We start from the raw sequence: 18,278 nt of genomic DNA on the forward strand, positions 1-18,278 counted from the left end.
CCGCCAGTGCCACCAATGCCACTCACCTGCACGCGCAATGATCTCTGAGGATCACATGTCCGCCTCTTAAGGAAAACCGTTCGGCAGTCCGGGCCTGGTCGGTGTTAACCGCTCGTCCACCACAATTGGGTGTGGGGGATAACCTTATCCGCCCGCACCCATGACAATATATATATATATATATATATATATATATATATATATATATATATATATATATATATATATATATATATATATATATATATATTTTTTTTTTTTTTTTTACTATATATATATATATATATATATATATATATATATATATATATATATATATATATATATATATATATATATATATATATATACATATATACATATATACATACATATATATAGTTACGAATCTGGCAGCCATGAGCACACAACAGACAGGTCCCCGTTGCTCAGTTTTTTCGTTAACTATATGTGTATAGTTATAATCCATCCCCTGTGTCTAATGGGTGATTAAATGTTTGTGCGCTGTGGAGTTATATTGATAGTCGGGGTTTTCTTTTACATTTTCAACTGCAACAACAACAACACCTTCGCCTCGCTCCATCATAACACCATAACGGTCGCGGTGGGTGGAGTTCAATGAAGAACTTGGCGTCTCTCTCGACCAATCAGAGAGATGCGAGCGAGTTTGCCGTCGTTCGGCCAATGGGAGACAACGCAGGACAATATTACTCATCTTCCTGTTTGAGGGGCAGTCCGCCGTGACGCCCGCCACAACCCCCCCCCCCCCGGTCCAATCAACGGACTTGGCGCCCTTTTTGGCCAATCACAGGGGCAATGAGCGGATCGCGTGCCAAAACCGTCCAGTAAGGGGGGACGGGTTACGAGAGGGAGTCCCTCCCCCCTGGACGGGGAGTGAATAATTGATCGGCGCGATCCGACTGGGGGCAGTTGGGGTTTGTCGGCCGGATCGTCTCGGATCGCCTCGCCTTGCCTGCTGGCGCTTGCTGCCTTGTCCGCTCTCGTGCTGGGTGGCATCCGACCTTCATCCTCCATCCATGGCGCTTGGAGTGGCATCGTTGTTGCGGGTTCCGAGTCATGCCAAGGCAGAACGTCGAAGACCGCACGAGGGAGACAGGTCCAAGCTAGCTCTGGTCTCCAGCTCACCTTTCCTCAAGCTGGAAGCCTTCAATAAAGACCCAATGGGGTCCATTTCTGGGTATCTGTGTGCGTGTGTGTGTCCATAGGCCGCGTCTATAAATAGGATTGTGAAGTGCTTTTTGTTGTACATTATTTGCCTTGCTTATTCGGATAACTCTTCCCTTACGTGCTCCCCTCATCCGCCGACTATTGTTAATAAACTCCCCTCTTGTTGAATGTCCCAGCTCGTCCTTGTCCTTTCTATTATTGGTTTGCCGTAATCGTGCAATCGGCCCGGCAGGATTCTGGTACTCTCCACTCGGGGTACGACTCGGATCCGGCTCGGTAACGGCCCGGATCGCTCAGATCCTGCCGAGGGTGAATTTCTCCGGTAGTTTGGTCGACGTGGGTATTTAGGTATATTGAAATTGGCAATTGACCCTATCCCACGTGGTCGACCTATTGGCGATCTTCGGTCCGATTAAGGACCCGTTACCTTTCGGATTTATCTGAAAGGTGCGACCTAAATTCCGGGTGTTCGGTGGAGCCGACTCTACTGCTCCATCTAGCGGTTGTGCACGCCACTGAGACCCGGCCCCACAACAAATATATATATATATATATATATATATATATATATATATATATATATATATATATATATATATATATATATATATATATATATATACATATATATATATATATATAAATATATCTTCTTCTTCTTCTTTCGGCTGCTCCCGTTAGGGGTCGCCACAGCGGATCATCCATTATGATCCGCATAGTGATTTGGCACATGTTTTACGCCGGATGCCCTTCCTGACGCAACCCTGGTCGCCACTTACGACGGCGATATATTATATATATATATATATATATATCCTGGTGTTGGCGCAGTGGTAAGGGCAGCGGCTTGGGATCGAAAAGGTCCTGAGTTCAAGCCCCGTTGGGCCACTGAATTAATACACCAGGGGGTTGACTCAGCCTGTCATCCTTCCGAGGTCGGCGAAGTGAGTACCAGTGTACTGGGCCGGTGTATACCCCGGTTAAAATAGGTGTACCATATCCCTGTGTCGTAAGAGGCGACCAGGGTTGCGTCAGGAAGGGCATCCAGTGTAAAACATGTGCCAAATCACTATGCGGATCATACGGATGATCCGCTGTGGCGACCCCTAACGGGAGCAGCCGAAAGAAGAAGAAGATGTGTGTATATATATATATATATATATATATATATATATATATATATATATATATATATATATATATATATATATATACACACACACACATACACTGATGAGCCAAAACATTATGACCACTGACAGGTGAAGTGAATAACATTGATTATCTTGTTACAATGGCACCTGTCAAGGGGTGGGATATATTAGGCAGCATGTGAACAGTCATTTCTTGAAGTTGATGTGTTGGATGCAGGAGAAATGGGCAAGAGTAAACACCTGAGCAACTTTGACAAGGGCCAAATTGTTATGGCCAAACGATTGGGTCAGAGCATCTCTGAAACAGCAAGGTTTGTGGGGTGCTCCCGGTCAGCAGTCGTGAGTACCTATCGACAGTGATCCGAGGAGGGACAAACCACAAACCGGCGACAGGGTGTTGGGCGTCCAAGGCTCATCGATGTGCGAGGGCAACGAAGGCTATCCCGTCTGGTCCGAACCGACAGAAGGTCTACTGTGGAACAAGTCACAGAAAATTTTAATGGTGGTCATGGGAGGAATGTGTCACAATCCACAGTGCATCGCACCCTGCTGCGTATGGGGCTGCGTAGCCGCAGACTGGTCAGAGTGCCCATGATGACCCCTGTCCATCGTCGAAAGAGTCTACAATGGGCACGCGAGCATCGGAACTGGACCTTGGAGCAGTGTTAGAAGGTCGCCTGGTCCGATGAGTCCCGTTTTCTTTTAGATCACGTGGATGGCCGTGTACATGTGCGCCATTTACCTGGGGAAGTGATGGCACCAGGATGCACTGTGGGAAGATGACAAGCCGGTTGAGAGAGTGTGATGCTCTGGGCAATGTTCTGCTGGGAAACCCTGAGTCCGGCCATTCATGTGGACGTCAATTTGACACATGTCACCGACCTAAACATCGTTGCAGACAAGGTACACCCCTTCGTGGCAATGGTATTCCCTGATGGCAGTGGCCTCATTCACCAGGATAATGCGCACTGCCACACTGCACACATTGTTCGGGAATGGTTTGAGGAACATGATGAAGTGTTCACGGTGTTGCCCTGGCCTCCAAATTCTCCAGATCTCAATCCGGTTGAGCATCTGCGGGATGTGCTGGACCGACAAGTACGATCCACGGTGGCTCCACCTCGCAACTTACAGGACTTGAAGGATCTGCTGTTAATCTTTTGGTGCCTATTACCACAGTACACCTTCAGGGGTCTTGTGGAGTCTCTGCTTCGGCGGATCAGTGCTGTTTTGGCAGCACAGGGAGGACCAACAGCATATTAGGCAGGTGGTCATAATGTTTTGGCTCATTGGTGTATGTACACACACACACGCGCGCGCGCACACACACACACACACACACACACACACACACACACACACACACACACACACACACACACACACACACACACACACACACACACACACACACACACACACACACACACTGGCATTGTGTGGGGAGAGAAACATGAATAAGTAACTCTTTGCAGCCAATTACAAAGATTGATTAATTGATTGGCATATTGGAGCTCTGTTTCAAGTTCCGCATGTGTCCTTCCCTGAATATGTCTGAATACAAACGGCTTTGCATTTTGAATGCGGGTGGGCTTTCCCTTTTGCAGTTTTTTCTTTGATCTTCCTCTTAGTTTGTTGTATTGTTGTATATCATTTGCAATTCAGCATCGAAAAAGGCTGTGATGAATATCCTACGAACAATGCCCATCTCCTCACTCCTTGCACTGCCTAATTTTATTTTTTCCCAAAGCGGATCTGGCCGGGCTTTACGGGGACGGGACGTACGGGCATTTTCTAGTTTTATATAAGCCCAAACCGGCATCACCTCAACTCACCATTTGAAACCATTCACCACCCCGGCCCTTCCCTGCCACCCCACTGCTCTCCGGCCTCCTCTTCAGCCCACGGAGCTCTCCTGCTCCTCCATCCCGCCTTGCTGGCTCTCCTGCCCTCTTCTCAGCCGACAGAGCTCCCCTGCCCCCTCCTCCTCCCCCAAGCAGGCAAAATTATATGCTGCCTTGGCATGTAATAGTGGGGTTTCATTTAGCAATGCAATGGCATTTGACCGGTAATAGCGAATATTGCCTGAGGGCTTACCATCGGGGCTCGGGAGAGAAGGGAAGGAGGACAAATTTACTGATAGAAGCACCAAGGATCTGAAGACTCGGACTTTCATCCTCCTGCAGAGGTACTGACAGTGCCACACCCCCATAACCCATTGAATCCATGACTCCCCATGCCTGACCCAGGCATCTGTTGATGTCCAGCTCACAAACTGCAGAGACATGAATATCACTGCCAAGGTAAGTGAATCTCTCCCTGACCTCAACATCCTCACCAGACACAGGAACAGAAAAGAAGACAGCATCTAAGGTGTCATTGAAAGCCTCGATGTTTACATTGACCCAGAAAATCCGAAGGCCCAGTGGCTCCGATTCCTCATTCATTACCTCGAGGGACCCTACAAGGATATCCATTGTTTCCGCAAGGATGACTGCATCATCTGCGCAATCAAGGTCAGATATTTTGACATTCCCAAGCGATGCACTGTAGCTTGAACTCTCCGAAATCATCCCCAGAATTCTGTCCATGCAAGTGTTAAAGAGTGTGGGGGCCAATACACACACGTGACAAACTCCAGTAACAACTGGAAATAAGTTGGAGGTGGAATCATCACACCTTACAGCACTCTCTGTACCAGAGTACAGTTGAGACGTCAGATCGATGAACTTTGGAGGCACCCCGCGAAGACTGAGAATCCTCCAGAGGGCATCCCGATTTGCCGAATCGAAAGCTTTGCAGAGATCAACATAGGCTGTGAGCAGCCCCTGCCGAAACTCTCGTCTGCATTCAGTGAGGATCCGCAGGGAAAGGATACGGTCAATCGTTGACCTCTTTGGTGTAAAGCCCGACTGCTCCGGGCGCTGTTTCTTCAGGAGATGGTGGCAAACCCAATGAAGAATTATCCTCGCAAAGACCTTGCCTGGCACTGACAGCAGTGTCACCCCTTGGTAGCTGGTGCAGTCCTGGGGATCACCCTTCCCTTTCCAGAGAGGAACGAGAGTGGGAGCACTCGGGAGAGTGCAAAATCTCCGCCGCCAATACTGCTGGGTCACTCAAGTGAACCTTATATCTTATTCATTAAATATGTCAACAGTGCCGACAGAGTTATAGTTCTTTTCTCCAACATTTTTTTTGGGGGGGAGGGGGGAGTTGGAAATCACTTAAAACATGTAAAAATGCAAAAAAAAATTGAAATTTTGTTGAAAAAAAAGTTGCAAAAATTTTTTTTTCTCCAACAATTTTTTTTTGGGGGGTTGGAAATCACTTAAAACATGTAGAAATGCAAAAAAAAAAGTTTTTCCTTTTTTTGGGGGGGGGTAACAATTTTTTGGGGGGGTTGGAAATCACTTAAAATATGTAGAAATGCAAAAAAAAAAATTTTTCTCTAACAATTTTTTGGGGGGGAAACAATTTTTTGGGGGTTGGAAATCACTTAAAATATGTAGAAATGCAAAAAAAAATTTGGGGGGTAACAATTTGGGGGGGTAACAAAAAAAATTTGGGGGGGGGGAAACAAAAAAAAATTTGGGAGGGGGTTGGAAATCACTTAAAACATGTAGAAATGCAAAAAAAAATTCTCTAACAATTTTTTGGGGGGGTAACAATTTTTTTTTGGGGGGGGAGTTGGAAATCACTTAAAACATGTAGAAATGCAAAAAAAAAATTCTTTTTTTTTTTGGGGGGTGGGATAAAAAAATTTGGGGGGGTTGGAAATCACTTAAAACATGTAGAAATGCAAAAAAATTTGGGGGGGGTGCGGGATAAAAAAAATTTGTGGGGGGGGTTGGAAATCACTTAAAACATGTAGAAATGCAAAAAAAAAAAATTTCTCTAACAATTTTTTTTTGGGGGGGGAGGGACCAAGTCCAAAATTTAATGGCATGATCCTTGGACCATACCTAACCCCCTCTCCCCCCCACCAAGTTTCGTCAAAATCCGTCGAGGAGTTTTTCCGTAATACTGTTCACAAACAAACAAACAAACAGAAAGGGGTGAAAACAGTAACCTCCATCCATCTTCGAAGATGGCGGAGGTTAATAATGAGGCCCCTTGTCCAGTCTGTTGGGATGATGCCTGTGCTCCAAACAGATCACAGAACTGCCTGCAATGATACCAGTACAACATTTCCACCAGCCTTGGGAAGTTCAGCCTGGATGCCACAGATCCCTGGGGCTTTACCCACTTTCAACTGGTTCACTGCAGCCTGTTTCCACAAACAAAGGCTGTTCACAGTTGATTGGAGGGTCTACAATAGGGATAGTTATATTGCTGACATACAACTCAACAGCCAGTGGGTCAGCTTGGTGCAGCCGTTCAAAGTAACCGCCCCAGGGGGCTTTCACTTCAGATTCCTCTGTCAAGAGTCCACCACCCTCTGCTCTAACAGTTGCACACTGAGGGACGGACTTGGAGGAATGCAATGCACAAATTCTTCTGTAAGCAGAACGAGAATCACTCATCCACAGGTGATCCTCTACCCCTTCACACATTCCTCACACATTGGCCTCCTTGTCCGCCCTCAGCGCACGTTCAGTTTTACGCCTGAGCTCCCTGAACAGCTGAGATATGCCATGAAGCCTGGCCCTGCGACTCTGGTCAATGGTATTCAGTGTCCCTTGGGAGACAAAGTTCGTCTTCGCCTGTCAGTGGGTTCCAAGATATCCACTGCCAACATCAAGGGCAGTAGTTTTGGAGGCACAACACAACTCTTCAGGATTCCCCAAAGCACCCAGACCACCCAGACCCCCCAAATCCCCACTCAGCTTGTTCATAAACTCCTCAGGTACCCTCTCATTCTTGAGCTTGCCAACATCCAGCCGAGGTTGGGATGGTACCATTCTCCTGGATTTAAGCTACAACTTCAGAGTTGCTACAACAAGCCTGTGGTTGGTATTGAGGAACTGAGCACTCTGGTAGACCCTGCTGTTCTGGATCAACCTCCAGCGACCATCAACGAGTACATGGTCAATCTCCTTTGCCACACCACCAGGGTTGGAATACCAAGTCCAGCGATGAGCCTGTTGTCTCTGAAAACCATGAACCAACCACCCTAAGTCCATTACTTCTTGCAAAGTCAAGGAACTTAGTGCTATTATCGTTCATAGTTCCAGACCCTTGGGGAACAATACATGTATCATAACCATCCCTATCACGTCTAGTCGATTCATTGATATCCCCCAAGACTAGAAGAGTATCTCGCCTGGGGCACTGATCAACCACAGACTGAAGCACCACATTGAATGCATGGGAAATGACACCCAAGGAGTGATGAACACTTCGTCTCATAATACGCTTGTTGACCAGTGTTACCTCAACTATCATTGGTGTCAGCTTATTGAACACAGCTACAGCAACTCCTTGGGCATGTTGACCATCAAAGCGACGAGCCAACTAGTAGGTGTAACCACCTGCCATGATCTCGCCACAATCCGGTCTCTGAACCTCAGAGAGTGCTGCAATACCTTTGTTCAAACGCTTGAACTCAGATAACAGAGATAGGTGATCATCCTCTCTTAAAGATAGGACATTCCAGCCACCAACCCGAAGGTACTACCTCAGGTTAACCCAAGGTGACTGCTGTCTGGTGGATGACACCTCAGCACAACTCCTCCACACACCACCACAATCTGACCCAGGAAGTTTACCCCATGCTTTCTTCCCATCATCAAGGAATGGGGGTCCCGAAGGCTTTGCCCCAATCCTGTCATTCGGTGAGCTGCCCTGTGAAGGGCCGTAGCACAGGAGGTACTCCCAAGGAGTGAGTTTTCAGTTTTCTTTGCATTTGTGGGGTTTACGGAATTGTTTTATGGTAGCCGGAGTGCAAATCCAAAAATGGGTTTGCAGGAGGTGGTACGATTCTGGCCTAGATCTTTCTGGAATTGGCTGGTCAGGACTGCTGTTTGACTATTGCAGGAATTTGTAAATTGTCCATTGTCCAGCGCTGTCACCTACTCCTCACTGAAGACACGATGGGATCTTCAACGTCCACCAACAACCGGTGATGGTAGATTTGTCCTCTGGTTTAACATCCTACCGATGGATGGTGACCACGTTGATGCATCACCCAGCATTCGAAACAACAGGGTGGCAGTTTATATATAGCTGGGTCAGGATTCAGACCCAAGCTAGACAGCTCAGAGACGAGTGCGCATACCTCTAAGCTATCCTGCAAGCCATATTTGAATGCTCAATGAAAAGAAATCGTTTTTTGGTCATTTGCAATTTAATTATTTAGTAACTATTTCCCACTGTTTTTTTTTTTTTTCTTCATTCCCCACTGGCACATCTGATTTTTCACAGCTGGATGGGGCAAATATCAATAACCTTTGCATTGATACTGTCAAGGTCAGATGAAGTATAAATACTGGTGTTGGCTTAATGGTTAAGGTGGCTACCTTAAGATCTCAGGGTCTTGAGTTATGAGCCTCTGTCATTCCATTAAATAACACCAGGTGGGCAAAATGAGTACCAGTTTATTGGCAACAGGGGCACTGCATCAGTGGTACAGCCACACTCCCAGCGTTGATGCAACCAGCAGCCACAGGCTGCATCGACATGAATACATGTCAGTTTGTGTGCATGTGTGTGTCAGTTTGTGCGTATGCCTCCTCCATAACTCCAAAACCATGAAACCCAGCAGCCTGAAACTTTACATGCATACGAAGGGAACTCCAAGGGAGTGCATGAGTGAAAATTGGGTGTTTGGGTTAAATAAAACATCCTTTTTGAAGATAATTAACACCCTTATTTAATTATATTCTTTATCAGGCGCATCCTCAGCCACCTCGCTGTTGTCTTAAGGTGCATCCTGGATACCTTGCTCGGGTCTTAATTCACCTTTTTGTTTGGCCTGCTCAACAATGCCTTGAGTTGGAGCGGGCCGCAATGGTTTATTAACGATAACGTTTTTTTATTTCCACTTTCCTCACATATCATTGAATGCCTGATCATCATGTCTTCAAATCGCTGCATACATTGCGATGCTTATCAATGCCCGAAGACGCCAGCGTTCGTAGCTTTATTTTATTTCTGCACATCCCGTAACCTCGAGACTCTCTTAACCTCAGCCGAATTACAAAATTTTAGCTCCAGAATTGAACTTAGCAGCACTTTTGACTGCTGAAAAAAGTGTTCATTTGTCCAATTCAGATATTGCTTGAGCATTTCTGGGTGCATGCGTTTATATGACCAATCGGAAATTGGTAGTCGCTTGCCAAGCCAGGCGTTCCATTGGAGTGCTTGCTTGAGTGCTTAAGCCACTTCGCGAGCGCTCACCAAGCTGCTTGGTTGTTCGTTTCAAAGCCGTGAGAAGTGATACCTGTCACTTCGCTGATAGAAATACCAATCTTTGCGCAATTGCTAAAAAAAAAAAAATTCAAGGAATTAAAATTCAGTTTCACCCTTTGAAAATAATGCGAATAAATTATTGAAATATCAGCTGCTTTTTCGTGGCCTTTACTCATCTGTGTTGCAAGTGGAGCAACCTACTTTGTGATGCTTAAAAAGGCAGTGCATAATCACCATTTTCTGACTCCATTCAATGTGAGAAACGGGATTGAATGAGAATAACATTATTATAAGTGAAGACGATGAAGGAGGAAAAGATTTTTCTGCCCGGTTTTATATAGAACATGGCTGTTAAAATGAAAATGTTGCTGTTTAGGCATGTTGAATCGCTCCGATAATGCCCTGGTATGCTGCCTACCCTCCCCTCACACTTCCCTCCCTTGCCATTATGCTGACTTCCATTCCCTTTACGCTGCCTTTTTACCCTCCTCTTACACTACTTTCTTACCCTCCTCTCACGCTGCCTTCTTACCCTCCTCTCACGCTGCCTTCTTACCCTCCTCTCATCCTGCCTTCTTACCCTCCTCTCATGCTGCCTTCTTACCCTCCTCTCATGCTGCCTTCTTACCCTCCTCTCATGCTGCCTTCTTACCCTCCTCTCACGCTGCCTTCTTACCCTCCTCTCACGCTGCCTTCTTACCCTCCTCTCACGCTGCCTTCTTACTCTCCTCTCACGCTACGTTCTTACTCTCCTCTCACGCTGCCTTCTTACCCTCCCCTCATGCTGCCTTCTTTCCCTCCCCTCATGCTGCCTTCTTTCCCTCCCCTCATGCTGCCTTCTTTCCCTCCTCTCATGCTGCCTTCTTACCCTCCCCTCATGCTGCCTTCTTACCCTCCCCTCATGCTGCCTTCTTACCCTCCTCTCATGCTTCCTTCTTACCCTCCTCTCATGCTGCCTTCTTACCCTCCTCTCATGCTGCTTTCTTATCCTCCTCTCATGCTGCCTTCTTACCCTCCCCTCATCCTGCCTTCTTACCCTCCTCTCATGCTGCCTTCTTACCCTCCTCTCATGCTGCCTTCTTACCCTCCTCTCATGCTGCCTTCTTACCCTCCTCTCATGCTTCCTTCTTACCCTCCTCTCATGCTGCTTTCTTACCCTCCTCTCATGCTGCCTTCTTACCCTCCTCTCATGCTGCCTTCTTACCCTCCCCTCATGCTGCCTTCTTACCCTCCCCTCATCCTGCCTTCTTACCCTCCTCTCATGCTGCCTTCTTACCCTCCTCTCATGCTGCCTTCTTACCCTCCTCTCATGCTGCCTTCTTTCCCTCCTCTCATGCTGCCTTCTTTCCCTCCTCTCATGCTGCCTTCTGCACCCCCTTGTGCTGCCTTCCCCTCCTCTCGTGCTGCCTTCCCTTCCCCTCTCACTGCCTCCCTCCCCTCACACTGCCTCCCCTCTCCCCCTCACACTGCCTCCCAAACCCCATCCTGCTGCCTTCTGAACCCCCCTCCCCCGCCCACGGTGCCTTCCCCTCCCCTCTCCCTGCCTTCTGTTCCCTCCCCTCTCACTGCCTTCCCTTCCCTCCCCTCTTGCTGCACTCCCTTCCCTCCCTCCTAGCTGCATTCCTTTCTCCTCCCCTCATGCTCCTCCTCCCACCCCCACCCCGCTCCACCCCCCATGGACATCTCCCGGCAGTCTCCGTGTGCTGTATTAACATGCTGTTTTAATGTACCCCATTTTGTTCAATCCTGTACTATCCCCCTCCCACCTTCTCCACAATTCCCACTACCAAACTCAAGTCAAAGAAGCCCTCCGCTCATGCTTACCTGCTCCAAAATCCCCCCTCTCTTCTTTTCCCTATTCTCGCTCCCACACCCCTCACCCCCCCCCGCCTCCCCCAGAGTGCATAGAGATGTTTGGTGAGGAATCGCTCTCCCCACCTCGCCCCCTTCCTAGCTCTCCCTTTCCTCATCCCTCCTTGCTCCCCCTACCTCCTCTCTACTTCCCCACCCCCTACTCCTCTCCCCTTCTCTTTCTCTCTCTCCCCCTTCTCTTTCTCTCTCTCTCTCTCTCTCTCTCTCTCTCTCTCTCTCTCTCTCTCTCTCTCTCTCTCTCTCTCTCTCTCTCTCTCTCTCTCTCTCTCTCTCTCTCTCTCTCTCTCTCTTTTTCTCTCTTTTCTCTCTTTCTCTCTTTTTCTCTCTTTTTCTCTCTTTTTCTCTCTTTTTCTCTCTTTTTCTCTCTTTTTCTCTCTTTTTCTCTCTTTTTCTCTCACACACACTCTCTTTTTCTCTCACACACACTCTCACACTCTCACACTCTCACACTCTCACACTCTCACACTCTCACACTCTCACACTCTCACACTCTCACACTCTCACACTCTCACACTCTCACACTCTCACACTCTCACACTCTCACACTCTCACACTCTCACACTCTCACACTCTCACACTCTCTTACTCTCTTACTCTCTTACTCTCTTACTCTCTTACTCTCTTACTCTCTTACTCTCTCACTCTCTCTCCCCTTCCCCTCCTTCCATTCTCCCTCCCTGCCCTCTTCTATCCTTCGACTCCGTCACTTTCCCACTTATCCCCCTCTGTTAAGGGGACTATTTATAACTGACAGTTTAGTTTTGAATTTAAAATGGCTTCCCCAGAGTGTAGCATGTGTGACTTAGATTCGGTGTGAGCCGATTGGAGGGGTGCAAAGGTCGCTACAAGTATGAGTATGCATGCATGCAGGCAGAACTTTTCCAGGTCGATAGCGTGGGTTTTAAATGCTCCCGCCTGGTTTTATATGGAACACAGTGGTTAAAAAGAAAATGTTGCTGTTTGGGTGTGTTTTATTGCCCTTCCCTTCCCCTTGCACTGCCTTCCCTTTCCCCACCCCTCCTCGCTTCCCCTCCCTCCTCCCCCTTTCCCCCTCCCCCTTCTCCCCCTTTCCCCCTCCACCTTCTCACTCTCCCCCCCCCATCCCTCTCCCTCTCCCCCATCTTTTTCTCCCCCCCCCTCCTTAGTATACCTGTCAGCAAAGCAACAGGTGGTATTTGCTTGTACGGAATGATATAGAGATGAAGTAAAAGGGTCAAATATTTTCATCAATATTTTACTCTGCCTTTTTGCAATGCAAGAAGTAAATGCCATTTTTCTTGCGGAATTATTTTATTTAATCTGAGGGTGACATTGGAAGCTTGGTGAATCATATTGATCAGTTTGGTTAACATATGGCATGAATATTATGCATTCGGTGATATCGTGAGGCACATCAAAAACGGAAACATTATATTTGAATATGGCATAGAATCTTAGAAACAGAAACACCATCGAGCTATGTCACTGTTGCCGTGTCCTGTGGGAAAATATTGGCTGGACTTCCTGTCCCAAACAAATCTGAAACAAGTACCAGAACAGCATGCAACATCGCTGGGATGCCTTCGGCTCCAGGCAATGCCGCCTTGCAGCACATGGAGTTGGAATTTGGAGGGAGCAGGATACAATAATTGATTAATTGATTCATTGCATTATTAAAAATAATAAATAATAATCGTAAAATAAGTAATTTCTTAATCAATTGGCTGATAGCATACCAAAACCATCACTGTTTCATCCGAATCTGTAACTTTTTTAAAATTAATGAATCGAAAAATTAAATAATTAATTGATTAATCAATAAATCAAATATACCCTTTATAGCCAAATCACTTGTTGACTGTCGTGTCCAAATATCAGCTTCCTCGCTTAAAAGGTGCCCGAGATATTTCCAGGATGAGAAATAAAATAAATAAGTAAATGATAAATCTACAAGCCGGTAGGCGACATGGCTGCTCGCTCGAGATGGAAAGCTGGCCGACGCGACTAGCCGATATTCATGTACATGCTATCAATCAATTTAGCACAATAAATATGATTATCACAGCCCTCTTAGTTTGCACCCAGAAACCCGCCTTATGAAATTTCAGGCATGTTTCCAAAGAGACTCTAACAAATGGCAGCCCTGGTAATTCCATTTATCTATTCGCAAAAGATTTTATTTTTTTATATGATGCTGTAAGACATTCTCCTTGGGCACAAAAAAACAGGTCCCTCGGAGGTCCAGTTTTCGGAGGTATTGATTTTTTTGTACAGTCCACAATAAGTGTACAACGTACGATAAAGTATTTTAGCTGTTGCTAAGCAACGGAGGTGTGCATAGCAACCATTAATTTTTGTGTACATGCTCGCCACATTGTACACATTTCACCCAAGTTTCATTAAAATCAGACTCTTTCTCTAAGAGATATTCGCAATTAACCGTTTCTGAAATGTTCGACATGTACTCACCCAAAACCTATCTCCTTCAAATATTTCTTGTTAGGGCTGCAAGTTGGCATGAAGGGAGCGAGATAGATTGCGCGCAGAGCTCTAAGCTTCGATTTTTCGATTTTTTTTTCGATTTTTTTGACCACTTTTAAGGGCCGTTGCTAGGGCCCGGGGTCCCATATTCGAAAACACACAATTCCCAGAAATATTGGTCTTACCTACCAAATTTCATTGGAATCTGTTGAGTGGTTTAGCCCCTGGGCTTGACCAAAGTTTCGCGGACAGACAGACAGATGGAAATGTCCAGAATAAGGGTGCTCTAAGAGCAGCCAATAATAATTAAGTAATTAATTAAAAAATATATAAAAAACACTTTTTGCCAAAGCACACCTTCACTTTTGTCGCCAAATTTCAGCTTCCTCGATCAAAGGATGGCCGAGATATCACCCAGACAAACAAACAAACGCAGCGAAAAGTAAGTACTCCCTTCGGCACCCGGCGATGGCGTCATGCATCGCCTAGATATGGAATTGGGAAGGAGCGGTGTACAATTTATTTATTTTGAGTTCAAGAGGAGAGCAACAGATTGATCTCGGGTTTTCATAAAGCAGAAATTAGCTTCTGTGGGAACATTACCAATGCTTTTGCAGCCAAACCATATCCCACATCTTGCTCAAATACTCTGAGACATGACAGGTTATTAACAGTCAATGGTGAATGAAACATTTGAAATTTTAGCTGATAACACGAGCAGCACTTTGCCCCTGTTGAACAATTTATTTATTTTTCTGAACAAGCCTTGTAGGTAAACATGTTTGTTGATATTGGCATGTGATAAGTAGTTGCTGATAGACGAAGCTTAAATGGAGACCCTCGTTGCGGTCATAAAGACAGATCCTCCATTAAGAAAACAATGTAAATTCGTAAATCATCATCGACATTGAGCATGTTTACTGGGAAAGTATTCTTAACGAAGTAACCAAGTCAAGAAGAATGCCAACTTTACCAAAGTTCAAGTGAATGATGCATTCAGCGAAATTTAATAAAGACCAGATGCCTTCAGATATGGCTACAAACCAATAAGGAGGTTGATTGAAGATGCATCAGACACCCTGTTTGTGTATCAATAAATGGTGCCACAGAATGTTACTGGTGTCTTACTTGTTGTTTCCCATTGCCGTGACCCAACCTTATGATTGCCTCGCCCATTTTTCCAGACTGGCAAGCAGCTGCAAGTGGCCTGGGCTTGGCTTGACGGCAATGATGCCATCTGGTGCCAGGAAGTATGGCGCCAAAACAATCCAAGCAGCTCTTGGCACAGCCTGGTTCATCACTGATGTGTCCCTTTTCGTCTCTTCCATACCCCACTTTCCTACTGCCGATCCACTCCATTGCCACTCCTCGTGTGCCAACGCCTCGTCTGCTGCACCTCTCAAATGAGATAATGAGGTGCCCTTGCTAACAAAAACAGTAACCGGGTGAAATCACGTGCCCTTCGGCGAATGGCTTAACGGAATTGATGACCTTCACATTCACAATCACTTGCTTCCAGTATCGTCTGGCTTCACTTGATTTCTTAGGGTTTTAACGTGTGAATAACCTTTGTCTTCTTCCTATTCTTCTTTTTCTTTACGTCTTCTTATTATTGTTCTTTTTTCTTCCGATAACATTGCAGCACAAGTTCACCTGACATTAAAACCTCTGGGTAAGCCTAACCTCTTCCCCCACCCCCGTCTGATTTACCTACCCCTCCTCACCCCACTCCTGTTACAATGATGGTGACAACCTTCCCCTCTCCCCCCACCTTTTCTCCCACAGCAGAACTTTGCTCATTTATTTTTCTGATTATGTTACTTCCTCTTTATCTTTATACTTCATCTGTTTATTATCATTTTCTCTTCCTTTTTGTTCTTCCCCTTTGTGTATTATTTTACTATTTTTTTGCACTGCAAGTTGATGTTACTTGTATTTGTAATTATTCATATGATTTGCAATTACCATTATTAGATATTTATTCTATTCACACATTTTATTTTTCAGTTGAGTTTCACTTTGTTCGAAGTTTGCGATACAATAAAATTCCTGTTATTCCTCCCTTCCCTTTCTTCCATCCTTCCTCCACTTTGAGTTCTTCCTGGTGTGCGTCCAAGGAACGTTTGCTACAAGACCGTCGCTCTCTTTTCTCGGAAACTGGTTTCACATGGTGAAGTAGATACAGCGACATCTTGTCTAGCACCATATGAAATCAGTGTTCTTGGAGACGAGATATCATCGTGGAAAATTAAGGGGAAAGATGAACCATAAACCGTGGTACCAAAGCGTGTTGTTTCTCTTTTGCCTTGACCCCATGACCTTTTTCAGTCTTGTGATCCGGGTAAGTCTGTCATTTCCATTGGTTGTTACTTGCCCTAAAATGTGATTTCCTGATATTTTGTGTGACATTTCTCACTCTACTCTCCAGTTTAAGATGATGGAGAGTGAAGGATGGATGAGTTTTAATCTCGAGCAACAACACTGCTTCAAACTCCTGAAGAGATTGATAAATTTTGCGATGTATATACCACCGCAACTGCCATAGCACCCACCGATGTGAAAGTTTATTGTTTACTCCGTTTCCTCTGGTTTGTGGTGAGATATTTTTTGTTTGCACACCAGCAGTCATGGTGCTTCGGCCTTGAAGCTTTCATCGTTCACAAGTAATATAAACTGGACCTCTGCTTGGGAGTGAAAGTGTTCCGCTTCTCTAGCCCTCGTCTGATATGACTGATTTCTTTTGGTGTTTAGAGTGTTTTACCCAATCTAGCACCATTTGAAATCAGTTATGTAGAGAGGGCGTTGCCTTCAATAGGAAACTGATGCAGGTTTTCCATCTTGCCTTTCGACTGTGTAAGGTGAGGAGGTTGAAGCATTCTTACTCATCGGCGCCACACCCCTTTGTAGCTCAAGGGTCGGCAGGATGCAATTGTGGGTGCTACACTAAGCTACGAGTATGGAAGACCTTTTCTATCTGCTGAATACCACAGAATTATTGTTGCTCAGTTCATTGTCAGAACTTGAGCCAGATACTAAACGAGACAAGAACAAACTAGATACCAAAGTGAGAGGGAACCTAACCGCTGCCTTGTTGAAGCGTTTCTTGGCAACAACACCGCTGAAACAAACATTAGCAAAGTGACAAGGGTGTGGTGGTGAAGACGTGAGGGGAGGGGGAAGTGGTTGGCTCCTCTGATCATTGTTACAATGTGCCATAGTGCAAGCATCAAAATCATTTGAAATTATGAGCGTATTCAACTGTGACTCTCCTCTCATTTATCTTGACATCCAACGTGGAGACCGTTTCAATTTATGTCAGGGTCTCAATGACGTCTGAAGCAAAACTTTCATCAGGCCTCCAAATCCATCTCGCCTTGCTTTCAGAGTTTTGACATTTAGACCTTGTATTGCCAAATATTTACACCTGCCTTGTTGCTACAGCTATTGTCAACGTTTGCTCTGTCATATAATATTTCCAGGGATGCTGAAATAGCTTTGTTTCTTGCAATAAAATATAAGTCATGGCATTGCACACTATTCGGTAAACTCTGTTGCATTTCTTACAAAAGCAAACAGTTGTGAAAGAATCGACATCATGTACCAAGTCGTATGCAGGCATTGTTGCTGCCGAAGCAGTTACGAGGCTACAATCCAGGTCGGGTCACCACACCGAATCAGGAAGTCAGGGTGGGAATTTGGAATTTGTTCAGGGTGCCAACGATAGCTCACCTACTCTTCGCAAAGGCCATCATAGTATCTTTAACGTCCACCAACTAATGCCGGCAGACAGGACGCCCAGTTTAACGTCCTTCCGAGGGACGGCACACACATTAATGAATCACCCTGCCTGTGAAACACCGAGATGAAAGTTTATAGTTGCGTCGGGATTCGAACCCAGGCGAGACAGTTTCAAGGTGAGTGTGCACACCTCTAATCTAGGCCGTCCTGCCAGCCCTCGCTCATATTACGCATTCTTAATTGTTTCTGGTTTCTTGACAATAAATTATCAGAACGAATGAATGGGCAGATCACACATGTTTCCAACTAATTTCATATCCATGACCACCAACGTTAATCAACACGTTTTTATTAGTAAACAACGACAGTAGAAAAGCTAGGGTGCTCTGGGGAGAGGAGAGGGTGATAAGGTGACCCGAAATTACCTCCAGAAGCTGAAGCTTTTGTCACAAACAGACATCAAGCTAATTACATTAAAAACTGGAATGGCACCTGGTAGAGCGCATACCTTCACCA

General features: G+C 45.6%; 1 long non-coding RNA gene across 2 annotated transcripts in view; it reads left to right on the plus strand.

Moving 5' to 3' along the window:
- Positions 1-17,561, plus strand: part of LOC147032750 (uncharacterized) — a 114,014-nt gene extending 96,453 nt beyond the window's left edge. For both annotated transcript variants that reach the window (XR_015055346.1, XR_015055345.1), the window contains one exon: positions 15,209-17,561. This is a non-coding gene — a long non-coding RNA (uncharacterized LOC147032750). The remainder of the gene's footprint in view (positions 1-15,208) is intronic.
- The last annotated feature ends 717 nt before the right edge of the window (positions 17,562-18,278 follow it).

The sequence above is a fragment of the Eptatretus burgeri genome, chromosome 2 (assembly GCF_056783735.1).
Source record: "Eptatretus burgeri isolate ZD-2024b chromosome 2, Ebu_testis_v1, whole genome shotgun sequence".
Taxonomy (NCBI): Eukaryota; Metazoa; Chordata; class Myxini; order Myxiniformes; family Myxinidae; genus Eptatretus; species Eptatretus burgeri.